Genomic DNA, 23,491 nt, shown 5'->3' with positions numbered 1-23,491 from the left:
TCAGTTTTCCTTCCAATCCCAAGGAAGGACAATGCCAAAGAATGTTCAAACTGCTGCACAACTGCACTCATTTCACATGCTAGCGAGGTAATGCTCAAATCCTTCAAGCTAGGCTTCAACAGTATGTGAACCGAGAACTTCCAGATGTACAAGCTGGATTTAGAAAAGGTAGAGGAACCAGAGATCAAATTGCCAACATTCATTGGGTCATAGAAAAAGCAAGGCAATTACAGAAAAACAACTATTTCTGCTTCACTGACTACACGAAAGTTTTGACTGTGTGGATCACAACAAACTCTGGAAAATTCTGAAAGAGATGGGAATACCAGACCACCTATCTGCCTCCTAAGAAACCTGTATGCAGGTCAAGAAACAACATTTAGAACCAGACATGGAACATACGACTGGTTCAAAATTGGGAAAGGAATATGTCAAGGCTGTAAATTGTCATGCTGCTTATTTAACTTATATGCAGAGCACATCATGGTAAATGCCAGGCTAGATGAAGGTCAAGGTGGAATCAAGATTGCAAGGAGAAATATCAATGACCTCAGATATGCAGTTGACACCACCCTAATGGCAGAAAGTGAAGAGGAACTAAAAAGCCTCTTGATGAAGGTGAAAAAGGAGAGTGAAAAAGCTGGCTTAAAACTCAACATTCACAAAACTGAGATCATGGCATCTGGTCCCCTCACTTCCTGGCAAATAGAAGGGGAAAAAATGGAAACAGCAACAGACTATGTTCTTGAGTTCCAAAATCATTGCAGATAGTGACTTCAGCCATGAAATTAAGACACCTGCTCCTTGGAAGACAAGCTATGACAAACCTAGGCAATTTATTAAAAAGCAGAGACATCATTTTGCCAACAAAGGTCTGTATAGTCAAGGCTATGGGTTTTCCAGTAGTCATGTACGGATGTGAGCGTTGGACCATAAAGAAAGCTGAGTGCTGAAGAATTGATGCTTTTGAACTGCAGTGCTAGAGAAAGACCCTTGAGAGTCCCTTGGACAGCAATGAAATCAAACCAGTCAATCCTAAAGGAAATCAGCCTTGATTCATTCATTGGACTGATGGTAAAGTTCCAATATTTTGGCCATCTGATGCAAAGAGTTGACCTACTGGAAAAAGACCCTGATGCTGGGAAAGATTGAAGGCAGGAGGAGATTATGACAGAGGAGGAGATGGTTGGATAGCATCACCATTTCAATGGACATGAGTTTGAGCAAACTCTGGGAGATACTGAAGGACTGGGAAGCCTGGCATGGTGCTGTCTGTGGGGTTGCAAAGAGTGGGACATGACTGAGTGGCTTAATAATAACAACAAATACACCTAAAACAACTAGAGAAAGAAGAATAAAACCTAAAGTTAGTATAAGGAAAGAAATCATAAATATCAGAGCAGAAATAAATGGAATAGAGACAAAGAAAACAACTGGAAAGATCAAAGAAACTAAAAGCAGGTTCTTTGAAAAGATAAATCAAACTAATAAACCTTGTATCAGACTCATCAAGAATAAAAGGGAGAGGATTCAAATCAATAAAATTAGAAACAAATTATAGCTGGTTCATGTTGATATATGGCAGAAACCAATACAATATTATAAAGCAATTATCCTCCAGTCAAAAATAAATAAATTTTTTTAAAAAGATATGTAAAAGGAGAAGTTACAACTGACTCCACAGAAATACAAAGGATCATAAGAGACTACTAGGAGCAACTAACTGTGTGCTAATCAAATGGACAACCTGGAAGAAATGGACAAATTCTTACAAAGGTACAGTTTCCCGAAACTGAACCAGAAAGAGACAGAAAATATGAACAGACCAATCAAGCACTGAAATTGAAATCCTGATTAAAAACCTCCCAACAAACAAAAGTCCAGAACCTGATGGTTTCACAGGCAAATTCTACCAAACATTTAGAGAAGAGTTAACACCTATCCTTCTGAAACTATTACCAAAAATTGCAGAGGAAGAAAAACTTCCAAGCTCACTCTGTAAGGCCACCATCACCCTGATACCAAAACCAGACAAAGATACAACAACAAAAGAAAATTACATGCCAATATCACTGATGAACACAGATGCAAAAACCCTCAATAAAATACTAGTGAGCCTTATCCTACAATATATTAAAAAGATCATACACCATGATTGAGTGGCATTCATCCCAGGGATACAAAGATTTTTCAATATCCACAAATCAATCAGTGTGATACACCACATCAACAAACTGAAGAATAAAAACTGTATGATCATCTTAACAGACGCAGAAAAGCTTTTGACAAAATTCAGCACCTATTTATGATTTAAAAAACTCTCCAGAATGTGGGCATACCTCAACATAATAAAGGCTGCTGCTGCTGCTAAGTCGCTTCAGTCATGTCTGACTCTGTGCGACCCCATAGACAGCAGCCCACCAGGCTCCCCAATCCCTGGGATTCTCCAGGCAAGAACACTGGAGTGGGTTGCCATTTCCTTCTCCGATGCATGAAAGTGAAAAGCGAAAGTGAAGTCGCTCAGTCGTGCCAGACTCTTAGTGACCCCATGGACTGCAGCCTACCAGGCTCCTCCGTCCATGGGATTTTCCAGGCAAGAGTACTGGAGTGGGGTGCCATTGCCTTCTCCCATAATAAAGGTAGTATGTGACAAACCGACAGCTAACATCATTCTCAATGGTGAAATGTTATGAGCATTTCCTCTAAAATAGGAACAAGACTAGGACGTCTACTCTTGCCACTTTTATTCAACAGAGGTTTGGAAGTCCTACCTTCAGCAATCAGAGAAGAAAAAGAAGTAAAGGGAATCCAGTTGGAAAAGAAGTTAAACTGTCACTGTTTGCAGGTGACATGATACTATACATAAAGGACAGTAAAAGTGCTACCAGAAAACCACTCATCGATGGACTAGGCAAAACTACAGATTACAAAATTAACACACAGAAATCTGTTGCATTTCTATACACCGACCACAGAAGATCAGAAAGAGAAAGCCAAAAAAACAATTCCATTAATCACTGCATCAAAAAAAAAAAAAAAAAAAACTAGGAATAAACCTACCTAAGGAGACAAAAGACCTGTATTTCAAAAACTCTAAGAAGCTGATCAAAAAAATTCACAAACAGATGGAAAGACATGCAGTATTCACAGGTAGGAAGAATCAGTATTGTCAAAATGACTCTATTACCCAAAGCAATCTAAAGAGTCAATACAACCCATATCAAATTACCAACCAATAGCATTTTTCACAGAACTAGAACAAAAAAAAAATCTCAAAATTTGTACGGGAACACAAAAGTCCCTGAAAAGGTAAAGCAATCTTGAGAAATTAACTTCAGACTATACTACAAAGCTACAGTCATGAAAACAGCACAGTACTGGCACAAAAATAGAAATACAGATCAATGGAATACGATAGAAAACCTAGAAATAAACCCATGCACCTATGAACAATTAATCTATGACAAAGAAGACAAGACTACACAATGCTGCAAAGACAGTCTCTTCAACAAATGGTGCTGCACAAACTAGACAGCTACATGTTAAAAAATGGAATTAGATCATTCTTTGACACCATATACAAAAATAAGCTCAAAGTGGATTAAAGACCTAAATATGAGACTGCACACTATTAAACTCTGAGAGGAAAACATAAGCAGAACACCATGACATAAACAGCAGCAATATCTTTGTGGATCCATCTTCCAGAATAATAGAAATAAAAACAAAACTAAACAAATGGGACCTAATTAAACTTAAAAGCTTTCACACAATGAAGGAAACTACAAGTAAGGTGAAAAGACCACCCTCAGAATGGGACAAAACAATACCAAATGAAACAACTGACAATTTCCAAAACATACAAGCAGCTCAATACCAGAAAAACTAATAACCCAATCAAAAAGTGGAGGAAAGATCTAAACAGACATTTCTCCAAAGACACAGAGATAGCTAATAAACACAAGAAAAGATACTCAACATCACTTGTTATTAGAGAAATGCAAATCAAAACCTCAATAAAGTATCATTTCACACCCTGTCAGAATGGCCACCCTCAAAAAGTCCACAAACAACAAATTCTGGAGAGGGTGTGGAGAAAAGGGAACCCTCTTACACTTGGTGGGAATGCAAACTGGTACAGTCACTATGGAAAACAGTGTAGGAATAGAACTGCCTTATGACCCAGCAATCCCACTGCTGGGCATACACACCAAGAAAACCAGAATTGAAAGAGACACATGTACCCCAATGTTCAGTGCAGCACTATTTGCAATAGCCAGGACATAGAAGCAACCTAGATGTCCACTGGCAGATGGACGGATAAGAAAGTATTGAGTATACTCAATAGAATATTACTCAGCTATAAAAAGGAACGCATTTGAGTCAGTTCTAATGAGGTGCATGAACCTGGAGCCTATTATGCAGAGTGAACTAACTCATAAAGTGAAAGACAAATACGGTATAGTTACACACACACACACACACATATGGAATTTAGAAAGATGGTATCGAAGACCCTAAGTGCAAAGGAGACACAGGCATAAAGAACAGACTTTGACTCAGTGGGAGAAGGCGAGGGTGGGATGATCCGAGAGAACAGAAATGAAACATGTACATGGCCATGTGTGAAACAGACGACCAGTGAAAGTTCGATGCGTGAAGAAGGGCACCCAAAGCCAGTGCTCTAGGACAACCCAGAGGGATAGGGCGGGGGATTCAGGATGGGGGTGCACATGTATACCTGTGGCCAATTCACGCTGACGTATGGCAAAAACCATCACAATGTTGTAAAGCAATTATCCTCCAATTAAAATTAATTAATTTTCAAAAAAAAAGCTTTTGCACAGCAATGGAAACAATAACCAAAATGAACAGAGCACAGACTGGGAGAAAATATTTGCAAGCGATGTGACTGCCAAGGTATTAGTCTCCAAAATTTACAAACAGCTCATGATGCTTAACAGCATCAAAACAAACAACCCAGTGAACAAATGGGCAGAAGATCTAAATAGACAGTCCTCCAAAGACAGACAGCCAAGAGGCACATAAAAAATGTTCAACATCACTAATTATTAGGGAAATGCACATCAAAACTACAATGAGATATCACATCATACCAACCACAATGGCCATCATCAAAAAATCCACAACAAATGCTGAAGAGGGTGTGGAGAGGTTATTGATATCTGAGGTTATTGATATTTCTCCCGGCAATCTTGATTCCAGCTTGTGCTTCTTCCAGCCCAGCGTTTCTCATGATGTACTCTGCATATCAGTTAAATAAGCAGGGTGACAATATACAGCCTTGATGGACTCCTTTTCCTATTTGGAACCAGTCTGTTGTTCCATGTCTAGTTCTAACTGTTGCTTCCTGACCTGCATATAGGTTTCTCAAGAGGCAGGTCAGGTGGTCTGGTATTCCCATCTCTTGAAGAATTGTCCACAGTTTATTGTGATCCACACAGTCAAAGGCTTTGGCATAGTCAATAAAGCAGAAATAGATGTTTTTCTGGAACTCTCTTGCTTCTTCCATGATTCAGAGGACGTTGGCAATTTGATCTCTGGTTCCTCTGCCTTTTCTAAAACCAGCTTGAACATCTGGAAGTTCACGGTTCACGTATTGCTGAAGCCTGGCTTGCAGAATTTTGAGCATTACTTTACTAGCGTGTGAGATGAGTGCAACTGTGTGGTACTTTGAGCATTCTTTGGCATTGCCTTTCTTAGGGATTGGAATGAAAACTGACCTTTTCCAGTCCTGTGGCCACTGGTGAGTCTTCCAAATTTGCTGGCATGTTGAGTGCAGCACTTTGACAGCATCATCTTTTAGGATTTGAAATAGCTTAACTACTCAGTCATTAAAAAGAACAAAATAATGTCATTTGCAGCAATATAGAGGGACCTAGAGATTGACACACAGAGTGAAGTAATTAAGTCACACAGAGAAGCAGAAACATATTATGGCATCCCTTATATGTGGAATCTAAAAAGAAATGATATAAATGAACTTACAAAACAGACAAAAGACTCACAGATTTAGAGATAAAACTTATGGTTACCAGGAGAGGAAGGATGTGCGAGAGGGTTAGTTAAGGAGTTTGGGATGGATACGTACACACTGCTGTATTTAAAACAAGTAACCGAAGATCAACTACTGTATAACACATGAACTCTGCCCAATGTCATGTGGCAGCCTGGATGGGAGTGGGGTTGGGAGATAATGGATTATATGTATCTTTATGGCTAAGTCCCTTTGCTGTTTACCTGAAACTATCACAACGTTGTTAATGGGCTGTGTGTGTTAATTGTTAAGCAGTTGCTCAGTCATGTCCAACTCTTGGCAACCCCATGGACTGTAGCCCACCAGACTCCTCTGTCCATTGAATTTTCCAGGCAAGAATACTGGAGCGGGTTGCCATTTCCTACTCCAGGTGATCTTCCAAATCTGGGCATCAACCCACGTCTCCTGAGTCTCCTGCATTAGCAGGCAGATTCTGTACCATTGTGCCACCCGAGAAGCCTCATTAATTGGCTATACCCCAATACAAAATTAAAAGTTAAACAAAAAAAACAACTACAATGAGGTATCACCTCACACCAGTCAGAATGGCCATCATCAAAAAAAAACAAACCCTACAAACTATAAATGCTGGGGAGTGTGTAGAAATGGGAACCCTCTTGCACTGTTGGTGGGAAGGTAAACTGATACAGCCACTATGAAGAACAGTATGGAGGCGTCTTAAAAAACCAAAAATAAAACTATCATATGACCCAATAATCCCATTACTGGGCAAATCACAGTGGAAAAAAACACCTGTACCCCAGTGTTCATTACAGCACTATCTACAATGGCCAGGACAAGAAAGCAACCTAAATGTCAAGATATGGTACATATAAACAATGGAACATTTATTACTCAGCCATAAAAAGGAATAGTATTGGGCCACTTGTAAACACGTGGATGGATCTGGAGCCTGTCATACAGAGTGAAGTGAGAAAGAGAAAAATAAATGTCATATATTAGCACATATATGTGGAATCTAGAACAACAGAACAGATGAACTTATTTGTAGGGCAGGAATAAGTCATACAGAACAGACATGTGGACACAAAGGGGCACTGGGAGGGTGGGATGATTAGATTAGGATTGGCATATATACTCTATCATCAGTAAAACAGATAGATACCTCGTGGGAACCTGGTATAGGGCACAGGGAACTCAGCTTGGTGCTCTGTGATGACCTAGATGGGTGGGATGGGAGGAGTGATGGGAGAGAAGTCCAAGAAAAAGGGGATACGTGTACAGCTGATTCACTTAGTTGTACAGGAGAAACTAATGCAACATTGTAAAGCAAATTATACTCCAATAAAAAAACAATACAACAAAACATTGCTGAAGGGAAAAAAAATACAGGTCTTTATAATTCAAAAAGATACATGCACCCCTATGTTCAGAGCAGCACTATTTACAATAGTCAAAACACGGAAGCACCCTAAGTGTCCACTGGAAAATGAATGGATAAAGATGTGGTACACATATACTATGGAATATCTCTTGCTGTTTTTAGTCTCTAAGTTCTGTCTGACTCTTTGCAACCCCATGGACTGTAGCCCGCCAGGCTCCTCTGCCTATGGGATTTCCCAGGCAAGAATACAGCAGTGGGTTGCCATTTCCTTCTCCAGGAGATCTTCCCAGCCCAGAGATCAAACCCGTGACTCCTGCATTGGCAGGCAGATTCTTTACTGCTGAGCCACCAGGGAAGGCCACAATGGAATATTACTCAGTACTCAGCCATAAAAAGGAATGCAATGTGGGTCATTTGTACTGGGTCATTTCCAGAGATGTAGATGGACCTAGAGTCTGTAATACACAGTGAAGTAAGCCAGAAAGAGAAAAACAAGTATCATATGTTAACACATGTATGTGGAATCTGGGGCTTCCCAGGTGCTGCTAGTGGTACACATAACAGACGTGGGTTAGATTCCCGGGTTGGGGAAGATCACCTGGAGGAGGGCATAGCAACCCACTCCAATATTTTTGACCAGAGAATCCCATGGATAGAGGAGCCAGGGAGGCTACAGTCCACAGGGTCACAAAGAGTCAGACATGACTGAAGCAACTTAGCATGCACGCACATGTGGAATCTAACAAAGAATGATACAGATGGACCTATTTGCAGGGCAGGAATAGAGACGCGGACATGAGAAGAGACGTGCACATGGGGAGCAGGGGAGGACAGGACAGACTGGGAAATCAGGACTGATGCATATATACTACCATGCGTAACAGGATGGCGAGGGGGAACCTGCTGTATGGCACAGAAAGCGCAGCTTGGTGCTCTGTGATGACCTGGATGGGTAAAACGGGAGGCTGGAAGGGAGGGCCAGGAGGGAGGGGATGTATGTGTACACACAGTGATTCACTTCATTGTACAGAGATGCTAACACAACCTTGTATGTCAATTACACTCCAATAATAATAAAACACTTCAAAAAGAAAAATGCAAGTTTTTATAATTCAAAAAGATACATGCACCCTTATGTTCATAGCAGCACTACTCACAACAGTCAAAACATGGAAGCAACCTAAACGTCCATCAACAGATGAGTGGATAAAGATGATGTGGTACATACAGACAATGGAATACGCCTCAGCCATAAAAAAGAATGGAATAATGCCATCTGCAATGACATGGATGGACCCAGAGATGACCATTACCAAGTAAAGTCAGTCAAAAAATAAAGGCAAATACCACATGATGTAACTTCTATGTGGAATCTAAAATATGGCACAAATGGACCTATCTAGAAAACAGAAATGAACTCAGAGACACAGGGAACAGTCTTGTGGTTGCCAAGGGGAGGCAAGTACTGGGAACAGACGTACCCTATTATATATAGGGCGCATGAACAGCAAGGTCCTACCATATAGTTATATTTACCATCTTGCCATAAACCATAATGGAAAAGAATATTTTAAAACATGTCTATATGTACATAAGAGAATCACTTTCCTTTAGAGCAGAGATTGGCAAAACACTGTAAGTCAACTATATTTCAATTTAAAAAATAAAATTAAAACAAAATTAAACGTCTTAATAGAAAAAAATACCACTTTATGGACTGAAATAATAAATGCTATAACTATATCAAATCTTCCAAACTGGTTCTAAATTTATAGGAATCCTAACAAAAATTCTCAATTTTTTAAAAATCGTGGATTTGATAAAATACTTCCCAAAACCTATATTGAAGTAAAATGGCAAGAGTTGCCATAAATTATGAAATGCATCTAAAGCAGTGCTTACATGGAAATTTATGGCATTATATGCTTCTATTAAAAAAAAATCTAAAAAACAAGGATCTAAGCACTTGCTTTAAGAAACCACAAAAAGAAGCGCAAATTAGAACCAAAAAAGGCAGAAAGAAACAATTCAACCAAAAACGGAAATGAATCATTCACAAGAGGTTCAACAGCATATATGAGAACAGACAAAAGAATCAGTAAACCTGAAGATCAACTGAGATCATTCAATCTGAGGAACAAAGAGAAAAATAATGAAGAAAAATGAACAGAGTCTAAGAGACCTAGGTGACATTATCAAGCATATCAGCCTACACATAATGAGAGTCCCAGAAGACAGAAAGGAACAAAAAGAACAGAGGCCAAAAGCTTCCAAACCTTGATTAACAGAAGGGTGGGAGGAGAGAAGAGAAGGAGAAAAAGAAACTACACATTCCAGAGTCTCAACAAACTCCTGGCAGGATAAGCTCAGGAACAGCCACACTAAAAACATTATAATTAAACTGCCAAAAGCCAAACACAAAGAGAATCCTGAAAACAGGGAGAGGAGCAATTCATTACATTAAAAGGATCTTCAATGATTACAGGCTGATTTCACATCTAAAACCTGGAGGCCAGAAGGCAGTATACATTCCCAGATAATCTGATAGATTTTGTCTCTAGTGATCTTGTCCTGTAAGAAATACTAGGGGGCATCCGTTCAAGTTAAAATGAAACACACCACTATATAGTAACTAGAACTCATATGATGAAGCAAAAAGCACCAGCAAAAGTAACAACATAGATAAATATAAAAGACAACTGGTCTTCCAGCTCAAGATGGCAGAGTACAAGGATGTGTGCTTGTCTCCTCCGGCAAAAGCACCGAAATTGCAATTACCTGTCGAACAACAACCGACAGGAGGACATTGGAACCCACAAAAAACATACCCCATGTCCAAAGACAAAGAAGAAGCTGCAGCAAGACAGTAGGAGGGACGCAATCACAATAAAATCAATCCCATACCTGCCAGGTGGGTGACCCACAGACTGGAGAACAACAATACCAAAGAAGTTCTCCCAGCATTATGAAGGTTCTGAATCCCAGCCTGGGGATCCAACAAAGGGACTGAGAATCCCCAGGTTATCTGGCCTTCAGGGCCAGTGGCATTTGATCACAAGCCTTCCAGAGGACGGAGGGAACCAGACACTCTAGTCTTGGAGGGCACAAACAAAATTTTGTGTGCATCAAGACAGAGAACAGATCAGAGGGGCAGTGACACCACAGGAGACTGAATGAAAACTACCTGCTAGTGTTGGAGGGGCTCCTGTGGAGGCGTGGGTTGGCAGGGGCTCACCACAGGGGCAGGGTCACTAGAAGGTCCCCCTTAGCATAAACCCTCTTGGAGTTCACCATTAATCCTATCATAAAGCTTGCAGACCCCAGGGCAGGTCACCTCAGGCCAAAGAGCTACCAGGGAGGGCGTGCAACCTCCCACCCCACCCCCCATCAACAGATAACTGGATTAAAGCTTTACTGAGACTCTGCCCCTAGAGCAACACCCAGTTTTCCCCATAACCAGTCCCTCCCATCAAGAAGCTTCTTACACAAGCCTCTTAGCCTCATCCATCACAGGGCAGACAAAAGAAGAACACAGAATCAGAGTCTCAAGGCAGCTAAAACAAAAACCATACTACAGAAAGTTAATCACAAAGAAAAAGCAGAAAGTTATGTTCCAGATGAAGGGACAAAGATAAAATCCCAGAAAAACAACTAAATGAAGTGAAGATAGGCAACCTTCCAGAAGAAGAACTCAGAATAATGACAGTGAAGACGTCCCAGAATCATGGGAAAAGAATGGAGGCAGAGAATGTGAAGATGCAGGAAAGGTTTACCAAAGACCTACAAGAACTAAAGAACAAACAAACGGAAATAAACAATACCGTAGAAGGAATCAACAGCAGAATAACTGAGGCAGAAGAACGGATAAATGACCTGAGCACAGAATGGCAGACATCACTGCCACAGAACAGAATACAGAAAAAAGAATGAAAAGAAATGAAAAGAGCCTAAGAGACCTCAGGGACAACAGTCAACACAACCAACGTTCTTATTATATGGGTCCCAGAAGAAGAGAGAAAGGACCTGAGAAAATATTTGAAGAGATAATAGCTGAAAACTTCCCAAACATGGGAAAGGAAATAGTCAACCAAGTCCAGGAAGCACAGAGAGTCCCAGGCAGGATAAACCCAAGGAGGAGCACACTGAGACACATAGTAATCAAACTGACAAAAATTAAAGACAGATAAAATATTAAAAGCAACAAGAGAAAAGTGACAAATAAAATACAAGGAAACTCCCATCAGGCTATCAGCTGATTTCTCAATGGGAACTCTACAAGCCAGAAGGGAATGGCATAATATATTTAAAGTGATGAGAGGGAAGAACCTACAACCAAGAATACTCTACCCAGCAAGACTCTCCTTCAGATTTGATGGAGAACTCAAAAGCTTTCCAGACAAGCAAAAGTTTAGCACCACCAAAATTTAGCACCACCAAACCAGCTTTACAACAAATGCTAAAGGAACTTCTCTACATATAACACAAGAGAAGAAAAAGACCTACAGAAAATAAACCCCCCAAAATTAAGAAAATGCAATCGGGTCATACATATTGATAATTACCTTAAATGAAAATGGATTAATAAATGCACCAACCAAAAGACACAGACTGGGAGGATGAAAACGTGCGTGTAAGCACTTCCACTTGTCATATCACTCTGCTTGACCCTCCCCCAAAACTGTATGCAATTATTTTATATTGTTAAGTTAATTATGTTCTCATGATGGCTTCCAATTACAATTATCTTTTTTTTTTTTTGGCCTGGCTATTGATTGTGAAAACTGATAAACATCTTTTACTCTTGTGATTATGTAACTCTTACTAACTTAATTGTATCATGATTGGTTAACAGAAAAGTAGAACTCTATATCACCAAAACTAGGATCTAATAGAAAAACTTGTAATCCCTTTTTAAAATCCAGATGCAGACGAGAATGTTCTTGAGATTTTTTGAAAAATACAAATGTATTTGTATACAAATACCTAAGTATTGCCTTTTTTCCTCCAGAGTTCCAATGTGTTTCTAATGAGCAGTCATGCTTAAAAACAAGATCTTTTATCTAGTTTGTTTCCTTTTTTCTATTTCATATTCAGTGCTCCCATTTCATTTATGGTCTCCAATTTCTCCATCTCTTCTTGCATACATATATATATGCATAATATATATATTTTAGAAAACCTATGAACTTCTGCCTAACTAAACTAATTATGACATTTTGAATCCACCTGTTTGACTTAGTATAAATAGAATGCTAGATTTCTAATTAAAAAATAGATATGAAACAAGCAACAAAGGTTTACTGCATAGCACAGGAAACTAGAGTCAATATCTTGTAATAACATACGATGGAAAATAATTTCAAAAATAATATATGTGTACTTGTATAACTGAATCACCTTGCTGTGCATCTGAAACATTGTAAGTCAATATACTTCAATAAAATATATATTTTTTAAAAAGACAACTGGATAAAGCAACAAAATAAATCTTTGATGATGAGGATACAATACATAAAGATGTAACTTGTATGAGAGCAACAACACACAGGGAGGTGTTAGGGGACATAGCCACATACTACTGAAATTAAAAAGACACTAATCTCATTGTTATAAATTAAAATACTAATTAGTAATTAAAAGTAATGTCTCTAAAAGTAATGTCTTCTGCTATGAAGACCTACAGGATCTTCTGGAACTAACACCCCCAAAAATTGTCCTTTTCATTATAGGGGACTGGAATGCAAAAGTAGGAAGTCAAGAAACACCTGGAGGAACTGGAAAATTTGGCCTTGGAGTACAGAATGAAGCTGGGCCAAGGCTAGTAGAGTTTTGCCAAGAGAATGCGCTGGTCATAGCAAATATCCTCTTGCAACAACACAAAAGAAGACTCTACACATGGACTTCACCAGTTGGTCAACACCAAAATCAGATTGATTATATTCTTTTCAGCCAAAGATGGAGAAGCTCTATAAAGTCAGCAAAAACAAGACCAGGAGCTGACTGTGGCTCAGATCATGAACTCCTTATTGCCAAATTCAGACTGAAATTGAGAAAGTGGAGAAAACCACTAGACCATCCAGGTACGACCTAAATCAAATCGCTTATGAGTATACAGTAGAAGTGAGAAATAGATTTAAGGGACTAGATCTGATAGAGTGCCTGATGAACTATGGACAGAGGTTCCTGACATTGTACAGGAGACAGGGATCAAGACCATCCCCAAGAAAAAGAAATGCAAAAAAGCAAAATGGCTCTCTGAGGAGGCCTTACAAATAGCTGTGAAAAGAAGGGAATCAAAAAGCAAAGGAAAAAAGGAAAGATATACCCATCTGAATGCAGAGTTCCAAAGAACAGCAAAGAGAGATAAGAAAGCCTTCCCCAGCACTCAATGCAAAGAAGTAGAGGAAAACAATAGAATGGGAAAGACTAGAGATCTCGTCAAGAAAATTAGAGATACCAAGGGAACATTTCATGCAAAGATGGGCTCGATAAAGGACAGAAATGGTAGGGACATAACAGAAGCAGAAGATATTAAGAACAGGTGGCAAGAATACACAGAAGAACTATACAAAAAAAGATCTTCATGACCAAGATAATCACAATGGTATGATCTCACCTAGAGCCAGACATCCTGGAATGTGAAGTCAAGGGGGCCTTAGGAAGCATCCCTACGAACAAAGCTAGTGGAGGTGATGGAATTCCAGTTGAGCTATTTCAAATCCTGAAAGATGATGCTGTCAAAGTGCTGCACTCAATATGCCAGCAAATGTGGAAAACTCAGCAGTGGCCACAGGACTGGAAAAGGTCAGTTTTCATTCTAATCCCAAAGAAACACAATGCCAAAGAATGCTCAAACTACCGCACAACTGCACTCATCTCACACACTAGTAAAGTGATGCTTAAAATTATCCAAGCCAAGCTTCAGCAGTATGTGAACCATGAACTTCCAGACGTTCAAGCTGGTTTTAGAAAAGGCAGAGGAACCAGGGATCAAATTGCCAACATCTGCTGGATCATGGAAAAATCAAGAGAGTTCCAGAAAAACATCTATTTCTGCTTTATTGACTATGCCAAAGCCTTTGACTGTGGGGATCACAATAAACTGTGGAAAATGCTGAAAGAGATGGGAATACCTGACCTGCCCCTTGGGAAACCTGTATGCAGGTCAGGAAGCAACCGTTAGAACTAGACATGGAACAACAGACTGGTTCCAAATAAGAAAAGGAGTACATCAAGGTTGTATATTGTCACCCTGCTTATTTAACTTATATGCAGAGTACATCATGAGAAACTCTGGGCTGGAAGAAGCACAAACTGGAATCAAGATTGCCAGGAGAAATATCAATAACCTCAGATATGCAAATGACACCACCCTTATGGCAGAAAGTGAAGAGGAGCTAAAGAGCCTCTTGAGAAAAGTGAAAGAGGAAAGTGAAAAAGTTGGCTTAAAGCTCAACATTCAGAAAATGAAGATCATGGCATCTGGTCCCATCACTTCATGGAAAATAGATAGGGAAACAGTAGAAACAGTGGCTGACTTTATTTTTCTGGGCTCCAAAATCACTGCAGATATTAATTGCAGCCATGAAATTAAAAGACGCTTACTCTGGAAGGAAAGTTATGAAGCAGAGACATTACTTTGTCAACAAAGGTCGGTCTAGTTAAGTCTATGGTTTTTCCAGTGGTCATGTATGGATGTGAGAGTTGGACTATAAAGAAAGCTGAGTGCTGAAAAACTGATGCTTTTGAACTGTGGTGTTGGAGAAGACTCTTGAGAGTCCCTTGGACTGCAACGAGATGCAACCAGTCCATTCTAAAGGAGATCAGTCCTGGGTGTTCATTGGAAGGACTGATATTGAAGCTGAAACTCCAATACTTTGGCTACCTGATGGGAAGAGCTGACTTATTTGAAAAGACCCTGATGCCGGGGAAGATTGAGGGCAGGAGGAGAATGGGACAACACAGGATGAGATGGTTGGATGGCATCACCGACTCAATGGACTGGGTTTGGGTGAACTCCGGGAGTTGGTGATGGACAGGGAGGCCTGGCATGCTGCAGTTCATGGGGTCGCAAAGAGTCAGACACGACTGAGTGACTGAACTGAACTGAAATGTAAAACGGATTAAACAATCCAAGAAAAGGGCAAAGACTGGCAGAATTTTTTAAAAAAAGACAAACTCTACCTAGCTATAAGAGACCTATTTTAGATTCAAACACAAACATAAACTGATAATAAAATAATAAAACATAAGTATAGGCAACATAAGGAGAAGGCAATGGCACCCCACTCCAGTACTCTTGCCTGGAAAATCCCATGGATGGAGGAGCCTGGTAGGCTGCAGTCCATGGGGTCACTGAGGGTTGGACACGACTGAGTGACTTCACTTTCACTTTTCACTTTTCACTTTCATGCACTGGAGAAGGAAATGGCAACCCACTCCAGTGTTCTTGCCTGGAGAATCCCAGGGACGGGGGAGCCTGGTGGGCTGCCGTCTCTGGGGTCGCACAGTTGGACACGACTGAAGCGACGCAGCAGCAGCAGCAGCAGCAGCAGCATAGGCAACATAAACATAAAAGTCTGCATTGTGTGTGATGTGTGAAGTCGCTCAGTCGTGTCCGACTCTTTGTGACCCCGTGGACTGTAGCCACCAGGCTCCTCTTTCCATTGGATTCTCCTGGCTAGAATACTGGAGCGGATTACCATTTCCTTCTCCAGGAGATCTTCCCAACCCAGGGACTGAACCCAGGTTTCCTGCATCGCAGGCAGACACTTTATCCTCTGAGCCACCAGGGAAGCCCAGAGTCTGCATTAATGGATCTTTAATTAGTAATTCCTCTTCTTCTTCCCTCTAATGACTTAAAATGCAATTATACAAAACAATAACTGCGTTAATCACTGTCATGCATAGCATTGTTATTTGCAACATACAATATCATTAATGTTGCATATTTACTTATATACGGTATATGCTTTCCTGTATATAAACATCATATATTTATACTTATGTTACATGCTTGTAATAGACACATTTAAATGCACATTATATGTGCTTATATATATCACATACATTATATAGAACAGTAACAATATGTCATTTACAAGGGGGCTGGAGGAATGGAGTTATATAGGAGAAAAGTTTTTACATACCATTAAAACCAAGTTGGTATTAATCTTAAATACACTTAAAAACTAAATGTGAACTGCAATCCTCAAGAAATAAACTAAAAACATAACTAAAATATATAGAGAAAAAATGAGAATGCAATCAAAACATTACACCAGAACATCTAACACAAAAGGTGGTGAATGAATCGAGAAACGGAAATGTATGACATACAGAAAAAAAGAGCAAAGTGGCAATGTGAGCCTTCTATTTTGAATAATTTCATTAAAGACAAATGGATTAAATTCTCTAAGCGACTGGAAGAGTCAATATAAAAAGTGATCTAACTACATGCTGTCTACAAGAAACTCATTTTAGAACCAAATACACAAATGGGTTGAGAATGAAAAAGTAAAAATTTATTCTATGAACACTGTAACCAAAGGAGAGCCAGACTGCCAATACTAATGCCAGACAATAACTTTAAAACAAAAATAGTTACAACATCAAAGAAGAATGATATAAAAAGGTCAATCCAGCAAGATTTTAAAAAATTATAAACGTATATACAACAGAGCCCCAAACTATACGAAGCAAAATCTGACAGAAGACAACAATAGTCGGAAGCTTCAGTATTCCATTTTCAATGATAAACTGAACTAGACAAAAGATTAACAAGGAACTAGAAAATTAAATAGTACAAACCAACTAGACCTAACAGACTTACATAGACTACTCCACCAAACAAGAGCAAAACATGCTCTTCAAGTGAACATGGAATATTCTTCATGACAGCTAGGGTACAAAATAAGGTTCCATTAAGTTTAAAAAGACTAAAAATTATACAAAGCATCTTCTTTGATCACAGGAGGAAAAAAATAGAAATCAATAACAATAGGAAATTTGGAAATTTAAAGCTGTTGAATGAAACAATACACTCTTAATTAACCAACAAGTCAAAGAATCCATTACAAGGTAAATTACAAAATACCTTGAGAGAAATTAAAATGAAAACACAACATACCAACACTTAAGGAATGCAACAAACGCAGTGCTAAGAGTACCAAGAGGAGGGAAATTTATAGTTGTACAGGCCTACATTAAAAAAATAAAGATCCCAAATCTCTATTCAAAACTGAACTTCTTACAGAACCCAAGAAAAAAGTTAACTAATCCCGAAACAAGAAGAGGAAAGGAATATTACAGATTAGAATGTAAATAGAGTAGAAAAACTACAGAGAAAACTCAATGAAACCAAAAATTGGTTCTTTAAAAAAGAAGCGAAATGTTTGTTAGTCACTCAATCATGTCCAACTCTTTGCGATCCCATGGACTATAGTCCACCAGGGTCCTCTGTTCAGTGAGACTTTTCAGGCAAGAATACTGGAGCGGGTTGCCATTCCCTTCTCCAGGGGATCTTCCTGACCCAGGAATAGAACCCAGGTCTCTCTCACTGCAGGCAGATTCTTTACCATCTGAGCCACCATGGAAGATCTCTTTAAAAAAGATCACCAAAATTAACTTTTGGCTAAACTGACCAAGAAATATAAGAATACTCGAACTGGTAAAATCAGGCATGAAAGTAGATATTACCAAAAGCTTTACAGAAAGAGAAATTATTACACGAGATGAACAAGTAGAGTTGGACCATAGAGAAGGTTGAGCGCCAAAGAACTGATGGTTTGAAATAATGGTCTGGAGAAGACTCTTCGGAGTCCCTTGGACAGCAAGGAGATCAAACCAGTCAATTCTAAGGCAAATCAATCCTGAATATTCATTAGAAAGGGACTGATGCTGAAGCTGAAGCTCCAATACTCTGGCCACCTGATGCAAAGAGCCAACTCCATGGAAAAGACCCTGATGCCGGGAAAGACTGAGGGCAGGAGAAGGGGGTGACTAAGGACGAGAAATTGGCGGATGGCATCATCGACTGAGAGACACGAGTCTGAGCAAACTGCAGGCGCTAGTGAAGGGCATGGAAGCCCGATGCGCTGTGATCCACGGGGCTGCAAAGACTCAAACATGGGCTGCGCAACTGAACAAAAACCCGTCAACAAATCACTTGAAATAAACAAATTCCTAGAGACACACAAAGTACCAAAAGTTACTGAAGAAAGGTACCACTTTCTAAATCATTCTATAAAACAAATATTACTCTTTAACACCAAAGTCAGAAAAAGAGATCACCTGAAAACTACATACAGGAGGGAAGGGGGCAGGACATAACCCTTGAAGAAGGACATATCGATGATAAGACAGAAACAGGTCAGAACCAAGATGGCAGATGAATCCACTTTCAGTAGACCTTGAACAGTAGCACACACTCATTGTAATACATTAACATGCTAAATGACATGAGCACCTATGTCAGTTCCCTGGCCAACCATAAAAGGATAAAAGGTGGGCAGTGGTCCAATTCCTAGAAATCTCTGATTCCTAGAATTCTCCTGGAACAGTCGGAATAATCCTCCCACTTGTTAGCCTATGAAGTTACTCAGCCCATTAAAAATTAATGCCCCCATTTTTCTGGCCACTCTCATCTTTTGACATGGGATCTCATTCTGTCTACAGAATGTGTATCTCTCTAAATAAATCCCACTTCATACCTATTACTTTGTCACTCACTGAAGTCTTTGCCTGTGTGGATCACAACAAACTGTGGAAAATTCTTCAAGAGATGGGAATACCAGACCACCTGAACTGCCTCTTGAGAAACCTGTATACAGGTCAGGAAGCAACAATTAGAACTGGACATGGAACAACAGACTGGTTCCAAATAGGAAAAGGAGTACGTCAAAGCTGTATATTGTCATCCTCCTTTTTTAACTTGTATGCAGAGTACATCATGAGAAACGCTGGGCTGGAAGAAGCACAAGCTGGAATCAAGATTGCCAGGAGAAATATCAATAACCTCAGATATGCAGATGACACCACCCTTATGGCAAAAAGTGAAGAGGAACTAAAAAGCCTCTTGACAAAAGTAAAAGAGGAGAGTGAAAAAGTTGGCTTAAAACTCAACATTCAGAAAACGAAGATCATGGTATCCGGTCCCATCACTTCATGGGAAATAGATGGGGAAACAGTGGAAACAGTGTCAGACTTTATTTTGGGGGGCTCCAAAATCACTGCAGATGGTGACTGCAGCCATGAAATTAAACGACGCTTACTCCTTGGAAGGAAAGCTATGACCAACCTAGATAGCATATTCAAAAGCAGACACGTTACTTTGCCAACTAAGGTCCATCTAGTCAAGGCTATGGTTTTTCCTGTGGTCATGTATGGATGTGAGACTTGGACTATACAGAAAGCTGAGCACCGAAGAATTGATGCTTTTGAACTGTGGTGTTGGATAAGACTCTTGAGAGCCCCTTGGACTGCAAGGAGATCCAACCAGTCCATTCTGAAGGAGATCAGCCCTGGGATTTCTTTGGAAGGAATGATGCTAATGCTGAAACTCCAGTACTTTGGCCACCTCATGGGAAGAGTTGACTCACTGGAAAAGACTCTGATGCTGGGAGGGATTGGGGGCAGGAGGAGAAGGGGACAACAGAGGATGAGATGGCTGGATGGCATCACTGACTCAATGGACTCTGAGTGAACTCCGGGAGTTGGTGATGGACAGGGAGGCCTGGCGTGCTGCAAAGAGTCGGACACGACTGAGCGACTGAACTGAACTGAAGGTTAATATTTACCTAAGGTCATAAAACTACCTAGGAACAGAATCAGTACTGAATAAAACTCATTTTCTCTTGATTCACTGCCAAATGTTCATTTAATTAGACCATGATTCTGCTCATGTTCTCCAGCTTTGCTTAACAGAACTCTTCAATCAACTTTCCACAAGGAATGCTGCCTCCATACCTCTCTTCTTGCATTCATACCTTTCACCTGAAGCACATCTCAAGAAATACTTTAACATAAACCTTATTTTTTTTACCAATAACTCCGATTATATACATGATGGTAAAGAGGTGTCTATGTTTACAAGCCATAGATATATGACTACATCCTTCTTTCACTCGCTACCAAAAGATCTGAGCTCCAATAATAATTTTTTTTAATTGTCTTTGGGTTACAGATCAGAAAAATTCTAACACTATGCAGCAAAACAAACTTTCTGCTTATTCACAGCTGGACATTATCACCTGCAGCGCAGTCAAGGGTGTGTCTCAAAGCCTAGGGTGCTGTTACTGTCCTTCCTCATTATAGCAAATAAGAAAGGTACCTCAGCTTTCACTGCAACATAAAATCCTATTTTTGTGTTCTTCAACAGAAACATATTTAAATCTTTTCCATATCCCCTAAGAGCTTCCCAGATGGCTCAGACAGTAAAGAATCTTCTACAATGCAGGAGACCTGGGTTCAGTCAATGGGCTAGAAGATCCCCTGGAGGAAGTAATGGCAACCCACTCCAGTATTCTTGCCTGGAGAGTTCCATGAATAGAGGTACAGTCCAGGGGGTCACAAAGAGTCAGACATGACTGAGCGACTAAAACTTTGACTTTCATATCCCCAAACCTTCCAAAGACCCTATCTTCCCTTCCTATCACTATAATTTCCTACAATGACACAGTTTTTGCAAAGAGTATACTCAATCCACCTCCACTTCAAGCCCATCATTTTCATCTAGTACTGTATTTAACTTAGCTATCTCCTGAAATTCTCACTAAGGCACCAAAGACATCTTAGACACCAGAATCAAAGGCCCATTTTTCAAGACTTAGCTTTTCAGAACCCGTAAAGTTGGAGAGGCTGATACAGAATAAAGTTCACCAGGATGACAGCACTTACTTAGCTCTTACTCTGTGCCAGTTCAGTTCAGTTCAGTCACTCAGTCGTGTCCGACTCTTTGCGACCCCAGGAATCGCAGCACGCCAGGCCTCCCTGTCCATCACCAACTCCCGGAGTTCACTCAAACTTACGTCCATTGAGTCCGTGATGCCATCCAGCCATCTCATCCTCTGTCGTCCCCTTCTCCTCCTGCCCCCAATCCCTCCCAGCATCAGAGTCTTTTCCAGTGAGTCAACTCTTCGCATGAGGTGGCCAAAGTACTGGAGTTTCAGCTTTAGCATCATTCCTTCCAAAGAAATCCCAGGACTGATCTCCTTTAGGATGGACTGGTTTCATCTCCTTGCAGTCCAAGGGACTCTCAAAAGTCTTCTCCAACACCACACTTCAAAAGCATCAGTTCTTCGGTGCTCAGCTTTCTTCACAGTCCAACTCTCACATCCATACATGACCACTGGAAAAACCATAGCCTTGACTGCTGCTGCTGCTAAGTCGCTTCAGTCGTGTCAGACTCTGTGCGACCCCATAGACAGAAGCCCACCAGGCTCCCCCATCCCTGGGATTCTCCAGGCAAGACCACTGGAGTGGGTTGCCATTTCCTTCTCCAACGCATGAAAGTGGAAAATGAAAGGGAAGTCGCTCAGTCATGTCCGACTTGACTAGACGGATCTTTGTTGGCAAAGTAATGTCTCTGCTTTTGAATATGCTATCTAGGTTGGTCACAACTTTCCTTCCAAGGAGTAAGCGTCTTTTAATTTCATGGCTGCAATTAACATCTGCAGTGATTTTGGAGCCCAGAAAAATAAAGTCTGACACTGTTTCTCTATCTATTTCCCATGAAGTGATGGGACCAGATGCCATGATCTTAGTTTTCTGAATGTTGAGCTTTAAGCCAACTTTTTCACTCTCCTCTTTCACTTTCATCAAGAGGCTTTTTAGTTCCTCTTCACTTTCTGCCATAAGGGTGGTGTCATCTGCATATCTGAGGTTATTGATATTTCTCCTGGCAATCTTGATTCCAGCTTGTGCTTCTTCCAGCCCAGTGTTTCTCATGATGTACTCTGCACTCTGTGCCAGGCACAGTACTAATTAGGCTTTCAAAAAGGTTCCAATTAATTTTCACATCTGAGAAATGTTTTTTACTCCCTTTTCAGATATTAAAATTTAGGATCAAAATTACCCAAAAACCATATAGTCAGTGAAGCCTGCACGATGCCAATGTTCATAATTTTGTGACATTTGAAGATCAATTCCATGTTTTCTTCCTAACTCTGTGGCCTTTTCTCCAACTCTCACTCTTTCATCATCCTGCACTCATCACTACTTCTCTTATTTCACATGCTCTACTGGGCAACTTCTATTTCCTCCCATTACTTTAACTGCATTCTATATCAGTGTTTCTTAATCTTTTAAAACTTTTTAGAAACATAAAAACCTTGCATTCTTTCTGTAGCTTATATTTTGAAAACAGATTTCTCCCAAATAGAAATTATAACGCTGCATGTTTGTCCAAACTATACCTCCTTCAGCCTTTAAAGCTCTGATAACCTCCTAGGCATCACCCCATGACTGAGAATCAGTGCTTGGGCTGTAAGTCTCTCAAACTATCTTCCCTTTATTCGACAAGTCCACCATTCTCTCCCAGACATCCCTCCTGCTGCTGCTGGCTGCTGCTGCTGCTGCTGCTGCTGCTGCTGCTAAGTCGCTTCAGTCGTGCCCAACACTGTGCAACCCCATAGATGGAAGCCCACTAGGCTCCCCTGTCCCTGGGATTCTCCAGGCAAGAACACTGGAGTGGGTTGCCATTTCCTGCTCCAATGCATGAAAGTGAAAAGTGAAAGTGAAGTTGCTCAGTCGTGTCCGAGTCTTAGCGACCCCATGGACTGCAGCCTACCAGGCGCCTCCAGCCATGGGATTTTCCAGGCAACAGTGGGGTGCCATTGCCTTCTCCGCATCTCCTGAACTCCAGACAAATGTTACCAACGATCTAATAAAAATGGATCCTTTAGTATCTCCCCAGACCCTTCAAACTAAGGCCATTCACAGCAAAACTCTTATTTCCCTCAGCAAAGCTGAACCATCATCCCTCTGTGTCCTCCATTTTGGCTAAAGGTATTTACAATATCCCCTTTTCTACAATTTAAGGTACCTATCTGTGGAAACGCGGTACTGGCATTAACTTCCCTGAGCTTTTT

At 40.3% G+C, this 23,491-nt stretch overlaps 1 protein-coding gene across 5 annotated transcripts in view; it reads right to left on the bottom strand.

Moving 5' to 3' along the window:
- The window catches only part of SLC25A40 (solute carrier family 25 member 40), a 112,837-nt gene that overhangs the window by 88,392 nt on the left and 954 nt on the right, over nt 1-23,491 (bottom strand). The window lies entirely within an intron of this gene.

Source organism: Ovis canadensis, chromosome 4 (genome assembly GCF_042477335.2).
Source record: "Ovis canadensis isolate MfBH-ARS-UI-01 breed Bighorn chromosome 4, ARS-UI_OviCan_v2, whole genome shotgun sequence".
In the NCBI taxonomy this organism is placed as follows: Eukaryota; Metazoa; Chordata; class Mammalia; order Artiodactyla; family Bovidae; genus Ovis; species Ovis canadensis.
Note: the sequence above shows the minus strand (reverse complement) of the source record. Positions and strands in the feature narration are given on the sequence as shown.